The 22,724-nt window shown below is 41.8% G+C and overlaps 1 protein-coding gene across 5 annotated transcripts in view; it reads left to right on the top strand.

Moving 5' to 3' along the window:
* Nucleotides 1-22,724, top strand: part of gulp1 (GULP PTB domain containing engulfment adaptor 1) — a 370,296-nt gene that overhangs the window by 166,311 nt on the left and 181,261 nt on the right. The window contains exon 1 of one of the 5 annotated variants that reach the window (XM_033023791.1): nucleotides 12,213-12,290. The exons of 2 other annotated variants lie outside the window; for them this stretch is intronic. The gene's annotated coding sequence lies outside the window, so the exon portion shown is untranslated. Of the gene's footprint in view, nucleotides 1-12,212; nucleotides 12,295-12,367; nucleotides 12,472-22,724 lie in introns of those variants that run through there. 2 more of the 5 variants (XM_033023790.1, XM_033023793.1) reach the window with 2 other exon arrangements.

Below are 22,724 nucleotides of genomic sequence, written 5' to 3'. Positions count from 1 at the left end.
TGTGTGCTTCTGGAATCATAATTTCACAGATATTAAGTTATGTTTATCATTATAATTGCAAGTACTGTGAGGTCCAGGTGCAATGAAAATCTTGCTTGCATCAGCATCACAGGCACATAAATTCGGGCAACACACAAACACAAATTATACATAAATTATACACAAAGTTTGCAAGACTTAAAAAAAAAAACTGCAAAAAAAAAACATTTGGGGAAACCACAGTTGCAAAAAAGCAAGTCCATGATAATGCAAGAGGTGATTTGTGGTGTTCCGTCACCGTGGTTGGATTAAAGATGTTTGAGTTGGTTCAAGAACCCGATTGTTGCAGGAAAGTTGCTATTCCTGAACCTAGCGGTGTGCAACTTCAGGTGTGCATCTCTTGCCCGATAGTAACAGTGAAAGGAGGGCATGGACTCGATGGTGGTGATCTTTGATGATAGATGTAACCTTTGCATCTAGTCTCTACACACTTGTGGCATTGTACAAAATAACCCACGAACCCACATGTACCTGTATTTGTGATGCGAGAGGATCTCTGGTCTCTGGCATTGTAAGCCAGTGGCACTACCAGTTGTGCCACTGTGCAACCTTCTTGAGACTATGCCTCAAGTAGATGCTTTCTGAGTTAAGGAGGGAACATGGTGGACCAGGTTGAGTTCCCCACTCTTTGAAACCTCTTGTGTTCTTGTCCATTGGAATGACTACCAGGTCATGATGCAACCAGCCAGGAAACTTTCTGCAGCGCATCAGTAGAGGTTTGTTAGAGTATTCAATGACATCTAAATCTCTTTTTAAACCTCTGGGAAAGTAGAGACGCTGGTGCACAGCCTTTGTGACTACATCTACATGCTGGGTCCTGGATAGATGAACCGAGATATTAACAGTCAAAAATTTGAAGCTGCTAAATCTCTCCACTGTCTATCCATCAATGAAAAGTGACATGTCATCTCTAGAATTTTTTTTTAGGTAACAATTTGATTTTTAAATTGTTATTTTATTTTCCTCTTTTAAAGGTGACCATTATTTCCTTGGTTTTGTTAGCTTTTAGAGAGGGGTTGTTCTTGTAGCACTACTTGACCATGTGTTCTATCTATGTCTTAATGGTCATGGTTAAATTTATGGATGGCATTGGGGTTGTGCTTATTCATGTAGTCTTAGGTGCAGAGTAGAGCAGTGTTCTACGCAAGCAGCCTTGAGGTGCACCTGTGTTGATGGAGGAGTACATGTTGCTACTGATCCACATTGAATGAGGTCTACCAATAAGAAAGTCAAGGATCTAATTGCAAAGAAATCATGAGGTTATTAGGAATAGGAGCAGAATTAGGCCATTTGGCCCATCAAGCCTACTTCCCCATTCAATCATGAATGATCTATCTCCCCCTCCTAACCTCATTCTCCTGCATTCTCCCCATATCCTCTGACACCTGTACTAATCAAGAATCTATCTCTGCCTTAAGAATATCCACTGACTTGGCCTCTACAGCCTTCTGTGGCAAATAATTCCACAGATTCACCACCCTCTGACTAAAGAAATTCCTCCCCATCTTCCTAAAACCCCTGTCCCACTTTCACGACCTAATTGGCGACCTCTGCCGAGTTTGCCCTTGACTCATACACGCAGCATGGTCACCACGAGGTCTTAGGAGGTCTTCGTAATTCTTCCTCATGCTCGTGAGTGGTCTCCGCGTACTCGTGGCCTCAAGTAGGTTGTGGCACTTTTTCCAGCCTGATTAAAAAATGACCATGAGTAAAAAAAAAAAAAGGTCGGCATGGAAAAAATTGACACTTTTTACTTGTAGGTAGGTTGTAGTAGGTCGTGATGGTAGTCGTAGGTAGTCATCGGTAGTCGTAGGTCGGTGACTTGCCCGAGAAAAAAAACTGCAAACATGACATCATTTTATCATGTGATCATTTTCCTGTGATCATGTGATCGTAGCTAGTCGTAGTTAGTCTTAGGTGTGGAAGATTGATGTTGAGGGGGGTCATAGGAGGTCGTAGACATAGTCGTATCAGGTCGTAGGAGGTCTTTTACTTCTGCGAGTCAACACGACCTTGACATTTTTTTCATCTCGTCTAGGGTCTTCTAAACTCGTGGATTAGGTCGTCCAAGTGAGACAGGCCCTTAAAAGAACGTCCTTTAATTCTGAGGCTATGACCTCTAGTCCTAGACTCTCCTACTAGTGGAAACATCCTCTCCACTCTATCCATGCCTCTATCCAAGCCTTTCACTTTTCTGTATGTTTCAGTGAGGTCCCCCCTCATTGTACAGATGTACAGATGCTTAGGTCATGAATTTGGAGGAGACGATTGTGTTGAATGCCAAACTGTAGTTGATGAACAGCAGCCTGACGTATGTGTTCCTATAATCCAGATGGTCCAGCATAGAATGAAAGAACTTCTGCTGTTGTGGCGATTTGTAAATTGAATTGGATCCAGGTCATTTCTGAGGCAGGGCGTGTGCCATAACCAGCCTCTTGAAGCACTTCATTACTACCTCAAAAACAAAAATAAATAATATCCCTTTTTGCTTCAGTTTTTAGAATTCACTGTGCAATCTTTGATTAGAAAGCTGGAGTTTTTTTAGGACTTCTGCCTCCTTGTTGTTATTCTTTGCTTGTCAAGTTAAAGGAACAAAAGATTCTCTCATCACAATCTCTAAATGGAATTTATTTCAGACTGATTCAGTTTACTTGATCTTCAGTTGATTGTTTCACCATATCCAATCTTTGGTCTGTGTTTTTGTTTTAAAGTGACACTTATTATAAAAAGTAATGGCAAGTATTTTCATCTCAGAACATTGTTTATCTCCCATTATAGGTTATAAGAGGGGAAATTGCAAGTTATACTAATGGATGTGAGTTCCAGGTTTGTAGCATATGGTTAAACAGCATACTACCTAGAACATGTGTATGAAAGAACAGCAGATGCTGGTTTAAATCGAAGGTAAACACAAAATGCTGGAGTAACTCAGCGGGACAGGCAGCATCACAGGAGAGAAGGAATGGTGACATTTCGGGTTGAGGCAGAAGAAGGGTCTCGACCTGAAATGTCACCCATTCCTTCTCTCCCGAGATGCTGTCCCGCTGAGTTGCGCCAACATTTTGTGTCTACCTACACTCCCTATAACATCTCTGTACCAGTGTGTAGTGTGGAACTGCACAAGCTAGTTTGAACTGAAGATGGAGACAGTTCCTTGTGTCACCACTCGTAGTTGGTGCAGGTTCTGGGCAAAACCTGTTGGGAAGGTACTGGCTAAAGTCAATCCCCTGGGGTGCAGGAACATTCATGTTGCAAAAATGGAGGAGGCTGGATCATTACTTGATGCTAAGAATGCATGAGTCCAAAGATGAGTTGGGCATTTTGAATAACACCCATTAAATTTCATATTGATCCTGACACTTCACCATGGTTCTCCAAGACGTAAGTAGAGAAATAAAAATTGGAGAAGGCAAATCACAGGCTTTTTGTAGAGGATATAATTGAACCGTTTGACTTTAGACTTTTTAGACTTTAGAGATACAGGCCCTTCAGCACACCGAGATCGCACAGACCAGCGACGACCCCATACACAAGGATTATCCTACGCACTAGGGACAATTTTACAGAAGCCAATTAACCTACAAAGTTGTACGTCTTTGGAGTGTGGAAGGAAAACCGAAGAAAACCCATGCAGTTACAGGAAGAACGTACAAACTCCGTACAGACAGCACCCATAGTTAGGATCTAACCAGGGTGTCTGGAGCTGTAAGACACAAACTCTATCACTACGCCACTGTGCCGTTGAGTATTCTGAATAGGCAGTGCCATGGTGGTAGTTAAAACATGATGAATCCATTAGATTTATGGTGAATGCCAGATGACGGGTTTGACCTAGTCGAGAAGATTAATTTGAAATGTTGTGTTTTCGGACACTTAAAGACTTGTTCCACTTAGGCGTCATTTGCGGGTCATTTACGTGACAGTCACGCGAAAATCGTCTAGCAGTACGACAGTCGAGCCCCAAGTTCTCTTGAGGGCCCTGCATCTTTTGGGAGCCATTTGCGATGTCGTTCGTACTTAGTCCGATCTCCGTGGCAAGGGTTTTCCCAGTGAAAAAATTGCAAAACTATGCGCGCTTTATACCCGGGTGGTCACATGGTGCGGCGCTCAAATGACGCGCAAATGACACGCTGACGGCGTACGGGCGGAGCACAGTTATGGACGATCACGCACAGTGATGCTTAATAAATTAGCATAGGCAATGTTCGTGCATCACCGTGCATAACCATGCGTCACCACATGCTACACGTACGCCATCAGTATGTCAGCATACGCCATCAGTACGTCGGCGTGCGCAATGGATATGTCACGCATGTGGCGCGCGAGGATTTTGAGCACTACAAAATCCTGGGGTGCCGTGCATTACTGCGCATCACTGCATACGCCACCACGCCTCACCACGAGCGTGTCACGACGCGCCAACCAATTTTTACGATGTTGCGCAAATGACGCCCAAGTGGGACAGGCCCTTAACTTACTTAGACTTAGTTCCTCCTACACTCTTGAGTGCATTGAGCAGCAAGCTTTCGCCATTCTGTTCGGTCATGTACGACACCTTCTCTTCCACCCTCGATAGGTGTGCAGCCCGGGCTCCCAAATCCTTCTGGAATGTTTGCCTCCATCTGAGTTTTGGTCGGCATCTTACCTTCTTCCGTCAGGTTGCCATGTCATTGCTATCTTAGGTGCACGTTCTGGTGACATTCTGAGTACATGTCCTGCAGATTTCATCCTGCGTCCCTTAATGTCCTGGCTGAGAGGCTTTGTTGTAGTTTCCCGGTAGATCTCCTCGTTTGTGATGTGGTCTCTGTCGCTAGTCTTTAGGATCTTCCTCAAGCAGCGTTGTTGGAATGCATCCAATTTCTTTTTCATCTTCACATTGATTTTCCATGTCTCACTGTCATAGAGGGCTGTAGGGAGGACTACGGACTGGAAGAGCTTGACTTTTAGCACCTTGGATATCCCGCCACTAGATCATATTGGCTGCATTCGTCTGAAGACTGATGCAGCTTTACCGATTCGGGAGCTGATGTTGACCTCTACACCTCCATCTACTGTGAAGGACAGCAGGTCATTACATTTGGATTTTCATGACCAAGTGTAACAGGAGTAATCTAATTTTTTTACTATTAACAAGGTCTTGTTCCTAACATGAGCAACTCTCCGGGAATGTTCTGTACAAGCTATTTTTAAGCGAACCAGCTGTTGCAGGCAATCCCCAGAGCGGCTGTGTAATATCTTTATGGGAATGACTAGAGATTAACAAACAGGGAATTTGGAAGAATTTTTGGAGCATTTAGGCAAAAGCAGAATGGAAAAGCAAGTTGCGGCAAGTACTTGGCAAATTATGAACAGTACTCACAACTACAAAAGATTAAAACCAATGCACCTGCCCCAACTAATTTAACTGATCAGAAGGTACTTGTGTTGTTCTTTACCTGAACTTTCAAAGTTGATGGATTACATCACACAATGGTATCAGGCAATGGAAATTGCTTCATGAATGTGGAAATTGAGTTTGTGAAATTGCATAGATCATGTTATAATTGCCTCATTTGATTCTAATATATTAGTGGAGAAAGTTGTTTAGAGAATGAATGAAGAAAATGAAGGAAGGGAGCATTGAAACTAAAGTATCTGAGTTTCTTTTTGTTACCAAATTACACCACAGTCCACAAGTTGACAATCTCCTGCTGAGTTGTTCATTAGATTTTGCCATTTCTAATTTGCAAATAAAATGTGGAACAAACCATTAAAAATTGAGAAATGTCATGAGAGATGTTCAATGGTGGGGAGTTGTGTGCCTGGAGATGAATTTGTTTTGCACAAAAGTGGGTTCCTGCTTGGTTTGAGAAGACAACAGGACAGTGATCATAGTCTTGGAAATGGATCGATCATCTGCCTGCACGTGGACCAAATATACACAAGGTCACCGGTCATTGGGAATTAGTTTTCAGGAGCTGCTTGGAAAACATTCTCTGTAATAGCTGAGTCAAAGAAGGCTTCCACTGCAGACATGGGGACTGAGAAAAAAAAACAAAATATGGAAAATAGCAGAAACCTGTTCTCTGCATCTTGGACATCAAAGGCTCTATCCGAGAGTGCTCCAGCATATTTGAAAAATATTGTCAGCTAACAAATTTTACAAGGTGGAGTAGTAAATATTTGTTTAAATATAAATATACTCAAATGTATAAATGAATGCATGTGGGTTTTCTTTTTATGCCTCCAGAGATTGTTGCTTTTGGGGGTCATCTTGTGACATGATTTGGATCATTGCAAATGGCACTTTGCCACCTCTCCAAAGGCTGCATTTGCAGACTTGAATAAACTAATCTTCCTAAAGGACAGAGAACTCTGTCTCCATCTTTTTAATTGTATGTTAGGATAAAACTGTTTCAGGTTTAAGGGCATGCATATATGAAAGTTTTCACTAGTAACATTTAAAAAAACCCCATGGTTTTGGATTACAGAGTATTTCATATTGTCAAGATTAAATGGTGCATGGATTCACATTGAGAACAGGAGTGGAATCAGTGTTTAATTGAGTTACTTCACTTCTTCAATACTTTAATTGCTTTACATTGTGAAAATGACCATATAACGTGTGTGAATAAGTTTATTTGTTCATCCATTTCAACATCATTTTGGCAATAAAAATAGTTTCTTTCTTTGTCTTTATTGAAACATCAACTTCTAATTTCTTAAAACATAGTAGATTTTCCAAAATGTTTCTGGCCCACACATTCTGCCTCTTCAGAAAGAAAATGGATTCCTTACCACAACATTAATTGCTTATAAATATATTCACTTTGCAGATGAATGGTGTTTTTAAGATCAAGCAACCCAATATCATTTGAGTGAGCAAAGAGTGGTGTGAGTGCACAACATACCTAATGGTAGTATCAAGTTGGGGGCTTTTATCTTGCGTGTCATAGAGTCATAAAGCATGGAAACTGGCCCTTTGTCCCAGCTTCTGTATGCCGACCAAGATTCCCCACCTCGCTAGTCCCATTTGGTCAATTTTTCTCGGAACCTTTCATCAGCATCTACCTGTCCAAATGTCTTTTAATTGTTATTGCATATCCCTCGCCTGCCTCAACTGCCATCTCTGGCCGTTCGTTCCATATACTCACCACCCACTGCGGAAAAAGTTGTTCGGATTCCCATCAGATCCTTCCCTCTCACCTTAAACCTATGTCCTCTCTTCTTGATTCACCTATTCTCGGTAAAAGGCTCAGTGAATTCACCCAAACTCCCTCATGAACTAATACATTTCTTAGATCAACATAAAATCTCTTTGGATTCCCCTTGATATTATCTGCAAGAGCCTTTTACCCTCCTCATTTCCTTGTTATTTTAATTTTACTTGCCTATTTTTCTCTTAATCCTGTTCAGTTCCTGGATATGTATTTTCGTCGAGCTATCTATGATCCATTTTAATGAATTTTGTGCCATTACATTAACAGTATGTTCTCACTATGAAATGCAGTATGTGACAGGATGAGGCACGGTGGCGTAGCGGTCGAGCTATTGCCTTACAGTGCTAGAGACTCGGGTTTGATATTAATTACGGGTGCTGCCTGTATACAGTTTGTAAGTTCTACCTGGGACTACGTGGGTTTCCTCCCACGTTCCAAAGACGTCCAGGCTTGTTGGTTAATTGGCTTCGGTAAATTGTAAGTTGTCCTTAGTGTGTAGGATAGCACTAGTGTACAGGGTGATCACTGGTCTGTGTGGACTCGTTGGGCCAAAGGTCTTGTTTCCCACGCTGTATCTCTAAAGTCTAAAGAAAGTCACCTGTAGATCAGCTTTCTTGCACTGTCTCAGTGTAATCTACTGTTCTTACGCTCTTGCACTTAGATGATTGAGCCTATGTATAGTAACGTTTTTAATACCGTATGATTACAGTATGTCTGAGGTTCCCAACCCAATCTATGTTCTCCAGAGGTGTTTCCTGACCGCTGAGTTTCAACAGCACTTTGTGTCCTTTTGTGTAAACCAGTATCTACAGTTCCTTGTGTCTGCAAGTATTTTACTGAACTGTATGGAAATAAAATGTCACCTTGGTGCATGTGACAATAAAGTGCCATTGAACCATTGAATTAAACTAGTGAAAAATGTGTCAAAGTACAGACCAAACCCGGGAAAATTTTTCACGTGAAACTTAACAGATTGCTGAATGAATCTTGCATTAACAACATTGATTACCTACTTTGATCAGTTGCTGTGATTTATGAACGACCTGAAATTGTTTTTGCTCTATTGTATCTTAATAACAAAATATCATTAATTTCTCATCTTCTGATTTGGAAAATTTGCAAGTTATTGAATATCATTATTATGTACAAACAATCAAGTTAAAAGGTTACTTTATCGTTGATTCTATCAGTAATTATAACATTGATTTTTACATTTCCCCGTGACAGTGGTTCAGTTAGTACAATTCAACAATCTGAAGTTGAAGGGCACATTTAATGATACACCCCATATTGCTCAAACTTTGGATCTCTGCAGCATACATGATGATCACAGCTGAACACTGAACCAAAAAAAATTTGTGATTTTTGGAAGGTCCTATCTTACTCCATTTATCTCTTGATAGCTGAAGAGGTTTTCCTTAAATCAGACAATTGTAGTAAATATTCCAAGCTAGAAACTGCCACTTGTGTAGTTGGACTGTAAATACCTAATGTAAAAAAATTGGTAGTTTGTATTCAGAACTCTCTTATTTATAGAAGAGAGAGTAGGCAGAGGGGCTGCTGCTGGCGTGATTGCAGGGTCACATGTCGTGGTGTTGGAGCAGGAAGGCATGGCAGTCGCTGGAAGCCCTACAGCCGGCAGGTGGAACAGCAGCTTGAGCGCAGTCTGTAGCAACTGCACAGAGAGGTAACAGCCATGAAAGGAACAAACGGCATCATGCTGGGCCAGGCCAACACCTGTATCTTAGGTATTCCCACATGTCCAGTACTGCCAGGATTCCAGAGACTTCAGGAGTAATGGATGCAAGATTGCGCCTGAGTGTGGCAACTCTTTGCATGCTGTGCCAAAAGTGGATCTACTACTGTATTTTATCCACTATAATCCACTACCATTGTACTCTGAGTACAATCATAGTATAGTATAGCAATACAATGCTATGATTGTAGTCATAGTATGATTTGACAGCAGAGCAAGCAAAATGAAGCTTTATACTATCTGAATATCTCAGATCTCTGAATATATGTGACGATAATAAACAGAACTAAATAAATGTAAGGGAAAGTGTACGGTCAATGGCAGGAACCTTACCAGCATTGAATTAAAGAGAGATTGGGGATCCAAGTCCATAGTTCCCTGAAAGTGGCAACACAAATAGATAGTGGTAAAGAGAGCATGTGGTATGCTTGCCTTCATCGGTCAGGACATTGATTATAAAAGTCAGGAAGTTGAGTTGCAGCTGTATTAAACTTTGGTTGGACCATATTTGGAGTATTATGTTTAATTTTTGTCACCTCATTGCAGGAAAGATGTAGAGAGGAGGCAGAATGCTGCCTGAATAAGAGGGTATTTGCTTTTAGGAGAAGTTTGAGCATTTGGAGGCTAAGTGGAGACCTAATAAGAGATTACAACATTATGAGAGTCATAGATAAGGTAGACCATCAGAATTTTTTTCCCCCAGGGTGGAAATGCCAAATACCACCAGGTGTAGCTTTAAGGTCAGAGTTGGAGAATTTAAAGGGGAGGTGTGGACACGTTTTTGTACACCGAGTAGTAGGTGGCTGGAATGCACAGCTAGGGTTAAATAACATCAATATGGTTGGTAGTGTAGCAGATACAAAGGTGGCACTTGAGAAGCTTATGCATAGGCACTTGAATATACAGGTAATGAAGGCACAAGGGCGTAGTAGATTAATTTGGCATCATGTTCTGTGCATATGCCGTGAGCCGTGGGGCATGTTCAGTACTGCACTTAATTAATACAATGCTTTCATTATTCACCAACACTGGGTTTAATGGTTATTCTTTGTAATTAAACTACTATTGAATAACGGTCTACAACTTTGATTGTTAAACATTATTGCAATGTAAAATCTTTTATTGTGTGTTGATGTCATTTAACCATGTCTAGCAGAGGTAACAACTTTATCATTCCGTTTTATTGACCATTAAATAAATGAACTATGTTTTGATTAAAAGTGATTAACATTATTCATCAGTTTTAAAAATGGTATACTTTTCATTACTTGTATTTTAATTTGGTTGTAAAAATGTAAATTTTACTAATTTTCCTCCATTCCTGTAGAACATGTTGGACAAGGAAACCATGTACTGGTACTCATATGTCCCTCTGTTCTAACACCCTCCTCAGGCCCCTAACGTTTACTGTGAAAGTCTGGTTTGCCCTGGTTTGACTTGCCAAAATGCAACAGCTCTCACTTGCCTGAATTAAAATCCATTGTCCAGGTTCTGCTGTCATTCTTGATAACCATTTTCACTATCTATGAATAGGAAGGAACTACAGATACTGGTTTACACTGAAGATAGACCCAGAATACTGGAATAACGTTCACTATCTATTTATGATGTTATCTGCAAACTAAAGGGCCTGTCCCACGAGTATGCGACGCCATGCGGCAAGCGCGACCTAAAGGGCCGGTCTCACCAGCATGTGCCTGCATGCGGCAAGCGCGACCTAACATGGTCGCTTGAGCCATACGGCCTCGTGGGGCCGGTCCCACTTCGATCGCCGGAGCCGTATGGAGTTATGCGGAGCTGGTCTCGACATCGCGCGGGGCTCCGAAAAACTGACCGTGTTCAAAAATTCTGCGTGGCAACGGCCTGCCGGCCCGCAGCCACCTCGACGCTGTACGTCACGCGCGAACTTCCCGCGGACTTCGCTCGAACTTCATGTCACTCACTCGACCTCCGCGCGGACCCCGCTTCTGGTTTGGTCGCGCTTGCCGCATGCAGGCGCATGCTGGTGGGACCGGCCCTTTAGGTCGCGCTTGCCGCATGGAGTCGCATGCTCGTGGGACAGGCCCTTAACACTCTTATCCAAACCAGTGATATAGATGACAAACAGCATTGGGCACAGCACTGATCCCTGAGGCACACCACTCATCACAGCCTCCAGTCTGATGAACACCCTTCTATCACCACCCACTGTTTCCTAGCATGCAGCCAACTCTGTATGCTTTGGACATGCAAGTCCCCTTGAACACCAGCGGCTTCCATTGTCTCACCATTTAAAACAATACTTTGCCTTTTATTCTTCCATACCAAAGTGGATGATTTCTCATCTTTTTGAAATGTATTTTGTCTCCCAGATCCATTCACTTCACATTAATATATCTTCCAGAGCCTTTCGTCCTCTGTACATTTGCATCATCAGTGAACTTAGCTCCTCGTCAAAATCATTGATATAAATTTTGAAAAGGTTGGGCCCAAACACAGCTCCCTTGGGGCATGCCACTGGTCTCAAGTTCTCAACTTGAAATGACCCTTGAATCTAGTTTACCAATGTTTAGTGAGGCACCTTCTTCTGAGAGTCATAATACCTAAATACTTTGGCCACTATTCCAATATTCACGGCCAACTTGAACCACCCATTAACATTCTGTTTCCCATTTCTTAACTAGTCCCTGTCACATATCACACCTGTTTACTTGTCTAAACTGATTTCCCCTTCCACCAAATGTTCTGACCTTCACTGTAACAGGAACTATTTCACTAGTTAAAACCATATCAATAACTTTAAATATGACCTGTTCACATTTGAGCAAACTTAATTGCTTGGAGGACCACTGATGACTTGATTTATTGTGTCAGGAGAAATTCTAATCAAATTCGGTATCATTATCTCTCTGAAGTTATAACATTTTTAATTTTAATCCTGTAGGAGATTATATATAATATAAATCACTTATTACATAATTGAATTTGTTAAATGCCATGTTTTTGTTTTCAAATTCTCTAAGTTGTTTTTGTACATGGAATTAACTCAAAGCTTGATAATCAAAAAGTTGATATCTTATGAAAAATATTCTTGGGTAAAGGTATATTTTTCAAGTGAGATTTTTAGCTTTAATTATATATGCGCATCAGTGAAAAGTCGGAGAGAGCGTAGAGTTTAAGGAATTTAGAAAAAATGTTTAAACATTCATGATGTGGTTTTGGGTCCCACAATTCGTATCAACATCTGCCTTGCAGCTGCAAGTCATTTAGCTGAGCTAGAACTTCCTCTTCAAAATTCCTGGCTTTTTCCAAGACCAGTAAGTTGTTTCATTTCTATTCTCAACATATTTCTAAGTATGTGCAAGGGTCCTCTTTCGTCTTATTTAAGATGGCATTAGTAAACACTTAGAAAAACAACATGGTATTTGTGATTAACACGCATGTATGCAAAGCTGCTTGCTGCAGATTCAAAAATAGGTCGATGCTTGGTTCATGTAAGTAGACGGCAGTTAGACCTGCTTTGTGTAATGTGCCATGGAAATGAAAGAAACAAATGATTTTGGGACCCCCTGAAAGTAGTGTTGAGATGAGCAGAGAATATCAAAGCAATTTGCAAACTATTTAATTAAAAAAAAGCAATTTACAGCCTATTTCATAAAAAAACCCAATGATTTGTGATGTATCATTTTATACGGAGGGTGGGGGGTGGGGGGGGGGGGTGCATGAGATGCAGCTAGTTCATCCATCAGTCTGTTAGTAAACTACAAGATTTTTTGAATGAGAGTTGCTGCTGTTGTTGTTGTTTATTGAGAGCTTTATTTTAATGTATGAAACCTGTTATGATGTTATGATACTGAAAATACAGATCTTGTATGGAGTTCATAATACTTCTCTGATGTAATACTTTAAGCCATATGCCATGATCCAAACACATTTTAATTGCTAAACTCCAGAACAATGAGGTTCAATTAAAAGTAGGGGGGATTGAGAAACTCTATATTTGGAACAATTTGGTGGTTGAAAATAAAATAAACTAATCTCCAACGGATAATAACCTGTCGAGTTTCATACTTGCAATTAATCTGTGGTGGCTATCTTGAAGACTTATGGTTTGCTGCTCATGAATATGTAAATACAATTGTTCATTAAGGAACATTTTTCATGTGATGGGCAGAATTTAAAAAATTTAAAAATCTTTATGGATACTAAATATTTGGTTTTACACAGGAGATTATTACAAAAGAAAGACTGTTAATTGGAACAAAGTCGAAACCTTTTTGTATGCATTGTTAGAAAAAAATTGATGTCGCATAAATGGGAAAGGCCAATAACTTTCTTGTCCAAAACTGAAAGTTTCCGATTGTATCTGTTTCCAGAGACATGAGCATATTACCTAGACCAATCGGACTGAGAATGCACAACCCAGACAGATGTATTTTCTTTACAATGTGATGTTAAATCTTTTTACAAGCGGCTGGGCTTGTATACTCTGGAATTTAGAAGGATGAGAGGGTAAATTATTGAAACATATAAGATTATTAAGGGTTTGGACACGCTAGTCACAGGAAACATGTTCCAAATGTTACGGGAGTCCAGAACCAGTGGCCACAGTTTAAGAATAAGAGGTAAGCCATTTAGAACGGAGATGAGGAAAAACTTTTTTTACACAGAGGGTTGTGAATCTGTGGAATTCTCTGCCTCAGAAGGCAGTGGAGGCCAATTCTCTGTATGCTTTCAAGATAAGTTGGATAGAGCTCTTAAACATAGCAGTCAGGGGATATGGGGAAAAAGGCAGGAATGGGGTACTGAGTGTGGATGATGAGCCATGATCACAGTAAATGGCGGTGCTGGCTCGAAGGGCCGAATGGCCTACTCCTGCACCTATTGTCTATTGTCTATTGTCCTCTGGAGTAGAATTGAAGAAAAAATCTTGACCAAGAGCAAATGGTTTATGCATGCAACCTATAATGTAGCTACCTCAACACCACTAACCACGCCCAGCCATATCAGTATAACTGTGATATCCTCCCCTTGTTCCTCCCTGTTTGTTCCAGTACGCCTGAAGACTAGATGCAGTCAGTACTGGGACGTGTGTAACATGTGCCTTAATTAAAGACTCAGTAAAGGTTACAGTGTGTCAGACTCCACTCCTTTACATGGTGTCAAAAGTGGTTAAGTCTGAGGAGCGTTTGTCTAGGGGTATTTGCCAGAACGAGCTCCTGGCATCGAGAACAGAAAACACCGTGGCCTGACCGACCTGGGCAGCAACATCTTCTACAGTCCTCATAGGGTAGTAGGGACGTTTTATTGCCAGATTTAAGTCTTTGGGGTTTATGCACACCCGTATTTCGTTCTTACCCTTCTTCATGGTGGCGACCATGGTGGAGACCCACTCGGTGGGATCGCTGACAGCTTCAAGCACTCCCATGTCAACCATGTTCTTCAGCATGGCCTCGACCTTGCCCTTCATGGCAAACGACACCCTGTGTGGGGCACGGACCACTGGTACAACCGATGGGTCAGTTGCGATCTTGTATACAAGGGGCAGCTTCCCCAGCTTATCATCGAAGAGGTCAGGGTACTCGGAGAGTGGATTCAGCATCGCACGCACTTCGTGGACCTTACGGTCGAAAGACACCAGACCGAGATCCTGACAGGCCTGATTGCTCAACAGAGTCACAGTCACAGTCAAGAATGAAAAACGACAGGTCATGGGATGATTTCTGCAGCACACAGTGGAAGGTGGCCCTCCCCACAGGTGTTAGCTCCTCTCCCCCATAAGCACGCAATATGGAGCGATCAGCAGTCAACAGCTCATTATTTCTTATCTGTTTGAATAGGGATGTTGACATAACATTCACCTTCGCCCCCGTGTCGAGTTTAGCACTGAAGGACTTGTTGTTGACAGTAATGAGTACAGAAGGATCGGGGAGGCGAGATCGGCCATGAAGGAGAGTGTAAACACTGGCATCTCCCATGGAACAGCTGGGCTCAGAGTCGAGGGCAGTGTCGACAGAAGACTGGGAATTGAAATCGTTATCAGCTTGCTGAAGGTTGTTTAAAACTTGTCTAGGAGCTGAGGGAACGTTCCCACGGGAGCGACAGGCAGCTGAAAAATGGTTCATCTTCCTACAGAAAGTCACTCACTACACCAGCAGCCCTGAATACCCGCAGAGCAATGGCCTGGCTGAATGTGCTGTCCGCAGTGCCAAGAATTTGCCCGAGCAGTCTCGTCTCTCCAATGGTGACTTCTACCAGGGTCTGTTAAACCTTCGTAACATTTCCAGGGACAATACCATGCGATCCCCTGCCCAACGTCTGGTGTCCCGCGTTCTTCGCCCACCGATGCCGATCGCCCAGCAATCCCTAGTGCCCAAGGTCCTCCAGCCTGCTCCCGTCCAGCAACGGATTGCTCAAAGGCATGAAGTACAGCGCCGCTCTCACGACAAGTCCTGCCGCCCTCTCTCACCACTACTGCCTGGCCAGGTCATCCGCATGCAGACAGCCACCGGTTTCTCCCGACTAGCAACCGTGGTTGGGGTGGACAATTCACCCAGATCCTACTTGGTGGACTTTGAAGGAACTATCTACCACCGTAGTCGCCAGCACTTGTTGGCTGTCAACGAGCCTCAGCCTCCTCCTGCGGCCCCCTATGCTCCTCCGTTGCGTTTCGAGCCTCCCACTACTAACTACCCCTCAGCTCCCTGCATGCCCCGGTCAGTCCGCTTGCCGCGTTCTCGTCCCTCTGCCCTTCCGGGGTTCTCCTCCCCTGCCCGCTCTCCTTCTCCTCTTTCTCCCCCGTCTCCTTCCCCAGGCTCGCCTGTGCCAGTCGGGTCTCCTTCCGCATTCCCGGCTGGGTCTCCCCCGGCTTTCTCCTTCCCGGCTGATATTGCGCCTCCTCCTCTTCTTTCGGGTGGGGAGGGTGAGGGTGCCATGCGCACTCGCTCGGGTCGGGTTGTCAAACCCCCTGTCCGTTACGGTGATTTTGTTTAGATTTGCAGGGGTTGTATAACCACCCTGCCACTGTTATAACTTAAATTTAAATTTCCAAGGGAAAGGATGTAGATGGTTTATGCATGCAACCTATAATGTAGCTACCTCAACACCACTAACCACGCCCAGCCATATCAGTATAACTGTGATATCCTCTCCTTGTTCCTCCCTGTTTATTCCAGTACGCCTGAAGATTAGATGCAGTCAGTACTGGGACGTGTGTAACATGTGCCTTAATTAAAGACTCAGTAAAGGTTACAGTGTGTCAGACTCCACTCCTTTACAAGTTTACCCAAATCCTGGCCAATATTTCTCTCTCAGTGTGAAAAATATCCATCTTCTAGATGCACTGGGATGCATCCTCAGTGATGTGACCTGGGGTCATCGGGTGTTTCGGGTCTCACAACATCAGACACCCTCGCCCAGGCGAGCCAGCCGGGGTTGATCAGGCCCCGACTTGTGTCCCAGCAGCAACCATCCACGGATCAGCTATCTTAATAACTACTCTGCAGGCGTTGGGAGACTCTAGTGCGTGGAGGGACTGGGCTCTGTGGGGTGAGTCCTGGCCGGGCTCCTCCTGCGTCTCACCAGGTTCAAGGCCTGTGCGCTGAACCTCTTTCTCCTGATGGATTTTTAGGCCATGGTGGTTCATTAGGCCTTCCCGTGGCTTTATTGGGTGACTTTCTCACGAAAGACACAGACTGTCTCTCCAGTAGTCACCAAACTATTCTTGGTTGTCACCTAGTCTATTCCTAGGTGCCACCGGCTGAGCCAGACTTCAGTGTGAAAAATATACATCTTCTAGATGCGCTGGGACGCATCCTCAGTGATGTGACCTGGGGTCAATTAATGTCACTGAAAACATTATTATTATCACAATGTTGTCTGTGCACGTTGTGTGTATATTGGCTACAACATTTCCTACATCAACGTCAGTGCCAATGCATCTAAAAGTGTTTAGCTTTAAAGCACCTAGGGTTCTTGAAATGCCCAATATAATTACAAATAACAATTTGTTTTAGATCATTTAAAAAAATGAATAGTTTGGGATTTTTTGCACAACTTTATTTACAAAAGTAATTTTCGTGCAGAAACTGAACCTGAATTCCACAGAAATGTATGCATGCATTTGAAATTTGTATTAGTTAATGCACCAAATATGAACCATCTATTCCGAGGTTTGAGTTCCTCGCTGGAGGTCATCCAAAAAGCCCATAATGTCGTTATTTTTTTTAGTAAACAGCACTCTGACAGATTTGTGTATGAAGACAATACTGTACTGATTCATTACATTTACTTATTTGAAAACCAAGTGGCAAGATACTGAAATGCATAATGTAGTGAGTAGTTGTCAATTATGTGAAATAGCATTTTCACAAGTCTTCAGATTTCTCTTTACAACTTGGGGATGGTATCATGTGATTTATAGTTTCAGTCTAGATGGGCACTTTTGAGCCCTGGAATATTTTCTCTTTCAAAAATGTATCCAATTTCCTTTTGAAAGTTACGATTGAATCAATTTCCATGCGACTACCAAAGTGTCTCCATATAAATTGTGACGACTTTGTGATTCATGTATAAACACTGGGATTTTTGCCAGCTTTACAACCACGCATACCATCTTTTTAGACCTTTTTACTCTTTTTTAAAATCATCCTGAGTATTTTCCAAAAACATTGAGAATATTTTTTTGGTAGCAAAATAAACCATGCTCTGTGTTTAAGTGTAATGTGTGTGCATTGGGCAAGTGGGAGGTTGGGGGAGAGGAGGTTCTCCCCAGAGCCATTGCTGTGCTTCTTGTGATGTTTTTCATTACCATTGAGATTATTCTCTGTCCACTCATGTGTAGGCTACGAATATATAGTGAAAGCAAAGTGGGCCTCAGTGGGTGGGAGAGAAATGAGGGGAAGCCACTTTGGTTGTGGTAAATGATTTTGAGATCCTTACAGAAATTCTACCCCATGGTGTCTGCAAGTAACCTCTTAATTCTGCATGGCAATTCCAAAATAGATTGCAACAATTACCACCCTCGTGCATCTTTATTGAACAGGCTAATTTAACCAGGATTACTAAACTCTCTTAAATAGTTATTTTGGCATTTATAGTTTCTATATAAGCAAAAAATATTTGCCCATGAGATTGGAAAACTTCAGTTTATAAATAAACGCCATGTTAGATAATGGATAAACGATTTGCGTGCACATCAAAATGTCACTCTGCTACTTTTGCTGCAGGGTTTTTATTCAAAGTATTCTTGGCTTCAGTGTTTCTTATATAAGTAAAGCCTTGCCTTCTATGTCCTCAGGAGTATTTCCCTTGTGCTAATATGCTGTGATAATATCTAGAAACCAAGGCTGCGGAGTAGAAAATCTGTTCTTGTTTCACATGTATAAATGAGATCCTACTTGTAATGAAGCAACAACCGAGTAATTGCTCTTGCCTTGTTTTAATTTAGAACTGCCAAGGTTATTAAACAATAAGGGGAGAAATAGAAAGATAACCTATATATACACATCACTGGTATATTCCAATGATGCTTTTATGTTAGCTTCGTGTCCAGCAGATATGGATAGTAAATGGTTTGCAAGATCTGTGCTTCAACCATAATGCAACTGCATTCAAAATCCTTATCTCACCAATTACAGAAGATAACCTAGGTTTATCCAGTAGTTTTTTAAGAGACTGCAGTCAGATATGCGATTTGTGAAAAGCAAAGTGCACAAACAATACCCCCAAAACAGTAACTGGAGATGGGCAGTGATTTAAATGGTCAACACACCAACCAATTTGATAAATTACAACAGATTTATATTTGTCTTAAGGGCCTAGTACAATTTTATGCCAAACCAGCATCTGCAGTTCCTTGTGTTGCAATTTTATGCCAAGTAACTTACAGAACCATTGTATCAAGTTCAATAGGAACATGATTTCCCTTGCAAAAGTTTTAACCCCTTGTATGCGTAACAATGCAATAAACTGGTTTTCTTTCTAAAATGCAACTTATTTATCAAAGCTGTCACCATAACCATTCCAAATGTCAAATGTTTAGCATGGGGATACTTTGCAGATTGATTCATATTACAATATACTTTCTTCAATTCCTTCAATATTAGTTCACCAGGCAGCATTTATTATATGGAAATACTTTCTCATGTGTCATACATAATGTAAAATAACTACGTACCAAGTTTATTGGTGACTAGATTTTACTTTAAATGTGTTGTGATTGTTTGACTGCCAATGTTTTGTCAATTGAAACTGTCTCTCAAAGGCGTTCCCTACTTCTGCTGTGTTACGTTTGTTACCTTGAGCAGTTTCTAATTTTTTCATGTAATGAACTTTGCAAGGTTCCCAGGGTGGAAATACCAAAGACTAGAGGGCATAGTTTCAGGTCAGAGGAGCAAAGTTTAAGATGTGTACCACAAGTTTTTTATTTCCCCACAGAGTGGTAGCTGTCTGGAATATATGTCAGGGGTTGTAGTAGAGGTACAGTGCCATCCATGATGTTTGGGACAAAGACCCATCATTTCTTTATTTGCCTCTGTACTCCACCATGTGAGATTTGTAATAGAAAAAAATCACATGTGGTTAAAGTGCACATTGTCAGATTTTAATGAAGGTCATTTTTATACATTTTGGTTTCACCATGTAGTCATTACAGCAGTGTTTATACCCCCATTTCACGGCACCATAATGTTTGGGACACAGCAATGCCATGTAAATGAAAGTAGTTATGTTTAGTATTTTGTGGCATATCCTTTGCATGCAATGACTATTTGAAATCTGCGATTCAGGGACATCACCAGTTGCTGGGTGTCTTCTCTGGTGATGCTCTGCCAGACCTGTATTGCAGCCATCTTTAGCTTATGCTTGTTTTGGGGGCTAGTCACATTTAGTTTTATCTTCAACATATAAAAGGCACGCTCAATTGGGTTCAGATTGGGTGATTGACTTGGCCACTCAAGTATTGACCATTTTTTAGCTTTGAAAATATTTTCTGCCTTCCCTCACAGTGGGAAACGTTGATCCCGCTGTGGGGGGATGTTTTTATGTATAATGTTAAATTCTATAATGTTGTGTTTATTTTATTTGTGTGCTACAATGGCAACTCAAATTTCACTGCACCAATTGGTGTATGTGACAATAAATGCCCTTTGTCCTTTGTTGCTTTAGCAGTATGTGATCATTGTCTTGCTGTAGAATGAACCGCCGGCCAATGAGTTTTGAAGCATTTGTTTGAATTTGAGCAGATAGGATGTGTATATACACATCAGAATTCATTATGCTGCTACCATCAGCAGTTGTATCATCAATGAAGATAAGTGAGCCAGTAACTGCAGGAGCCATACATGCCCAGCCATAACACCCCCACCACCGTGTTTCACAGATGAAGTGGTATGCTTTGGATCTTGGGCAGTTCCTTCGCTCCTCCATGCTTTGCTCTTGCCATCACTCTGATATAAGTTAATCTTCGTCTCATCGGTCCACAAGACCTTTCACCAGAACTGTGGTTGCTCTTTTAAGTATTTCTTGGCAAACTCTCATGTGGCCATCCTATTTTTGCAGCTAACTAGTGGTTAGCATCTTGCAGTGTAGCCTATGTATTTCTGTTCATGAAGTCTTCTGCGGACAGTGGCCATTGACAGTGGTTAATTAGTAATTTTGCAGATGACAACACATTTGGTGGAGTTGCAGACAGTAAGGAAGGTTGTCAAAGCATACAGTGGGATATAGATCAGTTATTGACATAAGCGAAGAAATGGCAGATGGCGTTTAATCTGAGCATGCGGGAGATGTTTCACTTTGGGAGGTTAAATGTAAGGGGAGAGTATAATGTTAATAGCAAGACCCTTGAGAGCATTAATTAGAGCAAGATCTCCAATCCTTGAGAGCATTAATTAGATCAAGATCTACAAACTACAGCAAGATCTTGGGGTCCAAGTCCATAGTTTCCTGAAAGTAGTAACACAAAGTAGGTAGCATGGTAAAGAAGGCGTATGGCATTCTCGCCTTCACTGGTCAAGGCATAGAGCATAAGTTAGTTGGGTTGCAGCTTTACAAAACTTTGGTTACACCATATTCTGTGCAGTTCCGTTTGGCCCATTGCAGGGAAGATGTGGAGACTTTGGAGAGGAAACAGATGAGTTTACCAGAATGCTGCCTGGATTAGAGGATATTAGTGATAAGGAGAGGTTGGACAAATGTGGATTGTTTTCTCTGAAGTGTTGGAAATGGAGGGGAGACCTGATAGAGGGGCTAGTTTCTGGGCTTTAAAGTTCTACATTTCATTCTGTGATTATTCACCAGTAATCTGCTTATTAATGATTAATTTTTGGAATACACAGGAATAGGGCAGCTTCAGGCTGATTCACATAGTTTCCACATTTTGATATTGCTAGACAGTATGAGAACATTTAATTTCTGGTGTACCTAGATATACTCCGCAATTAATCATTAGTCTGCTGTAACCTACCAAGCCAGGAAAGTTTCACACCACTGCACACAGAGAGCTCTGTTTACCAAAAACCCTTAGCTTCTCATCATACCATTACTATCGCAAACTGCAGGCAATAAAATAATCTGAATCTAAACCATGCACCAGTGTGGGGATGCACATGTACATATATGGAAGCAGTGCCATGAAAGATCATGGAGCCAGTTTACTACTAAACAATGTTAGTAACGAATGAGCTAAAATGGGCGTGATCCATTCTGCACCTTGAGTTCATCTCTGGTGCTATCCCCATGGACACACCAAGCCAAACTAATTCTCGGCTTTGATGAAGAGGCTATCCCATAAGGCAGAGTGGTTGCAAATGATGACCATAACTAAGGGCCCTGCCTGGGCTGTACCTTGATTGTTTATTAACATGATATCCAAGTCAAATACTTATTCGGCTGTTTCTAAATATCACGTGATATTATTTTATATTTGAATTATGTTTTAAAACAATCTATTGGTGAGTGGAGTTCAATGTGGATGTAATGGGACCCAATGTGGCATTGCTTGGTATGAATGTCAACATAGCACTGCTATGAACTGCATCCAACCAGTAGTTCCCCACATAACCACAGGCAAGCCATCGGCACAGTATAATTTAATATGTATTTGGCAATGCTTCAATCTTTTTACAGTTGTAAATATTATTGAGCACAGAGTGGCATTTATGCAATTGATGCCCCACTCCATTTGTGGAGTGCATTGGAGAATGCACATGACACAAGGGGTATTGTACAAAATTAAATATGACTGGAGCAGTGATCTGTCAGTATCAAGGACTAGCATTGTAATCTGGGAATACGATGAACATGACTGCAATCTGATGATGGGTTTGGGTAGTTTACACCCCAGCCGTATGAACATTGACTTCTCCAATTTCAGGTTGTTTTGCTTTCTCCCTCCTTCCCCTCCCCTTCCCAGCTCTCCCACAGCCCACCGTCTCTGCCTCTTCCTTTCTTCTTCCCGCCCCCCCCCACCCCCACATCAGTTTGAAAAAGGGTCTCGATCCGAAATGTCACCTATTCCTTCGCTCCATAGATGCTGCCTCACCCGCTGAGTTTCTCCAGCGTTTTTGTCTACCTGCAATTTGATGGTAGTTAAGTTGGACCTCCATAGTAACGGGGCTTCCAAGAATTTAATTGTGTAGATTTAGATGCAGTACCAAAACAACGTAGACCTGAGAAAATAAAACAGTACAGCACAGGAAAAGGCCTTTGGCCCACAAAATGCCGAACATGATGAAAACCCAATCCTTTAC

Source organism: Amblyraja radiata, chromosome 7, assembly GCF_010909765.2.
Source record: "Amblyraja radiata isolate CabotCenter1 chromosome 7, sAmbRad1.1.pri, whole genome shotgun sequence".
Taxonomy (NCBI): Eukaryota; Metazoa; Chordata; class Chondrichthyes; order Rajiformes; family Rajidae; genus Amblyraja; species Amblyraja radiata.
Note: the sequence above shows the minus strand (reverse complement) of the source record. Positions and strands in the feature narration are given on the sequence as shown.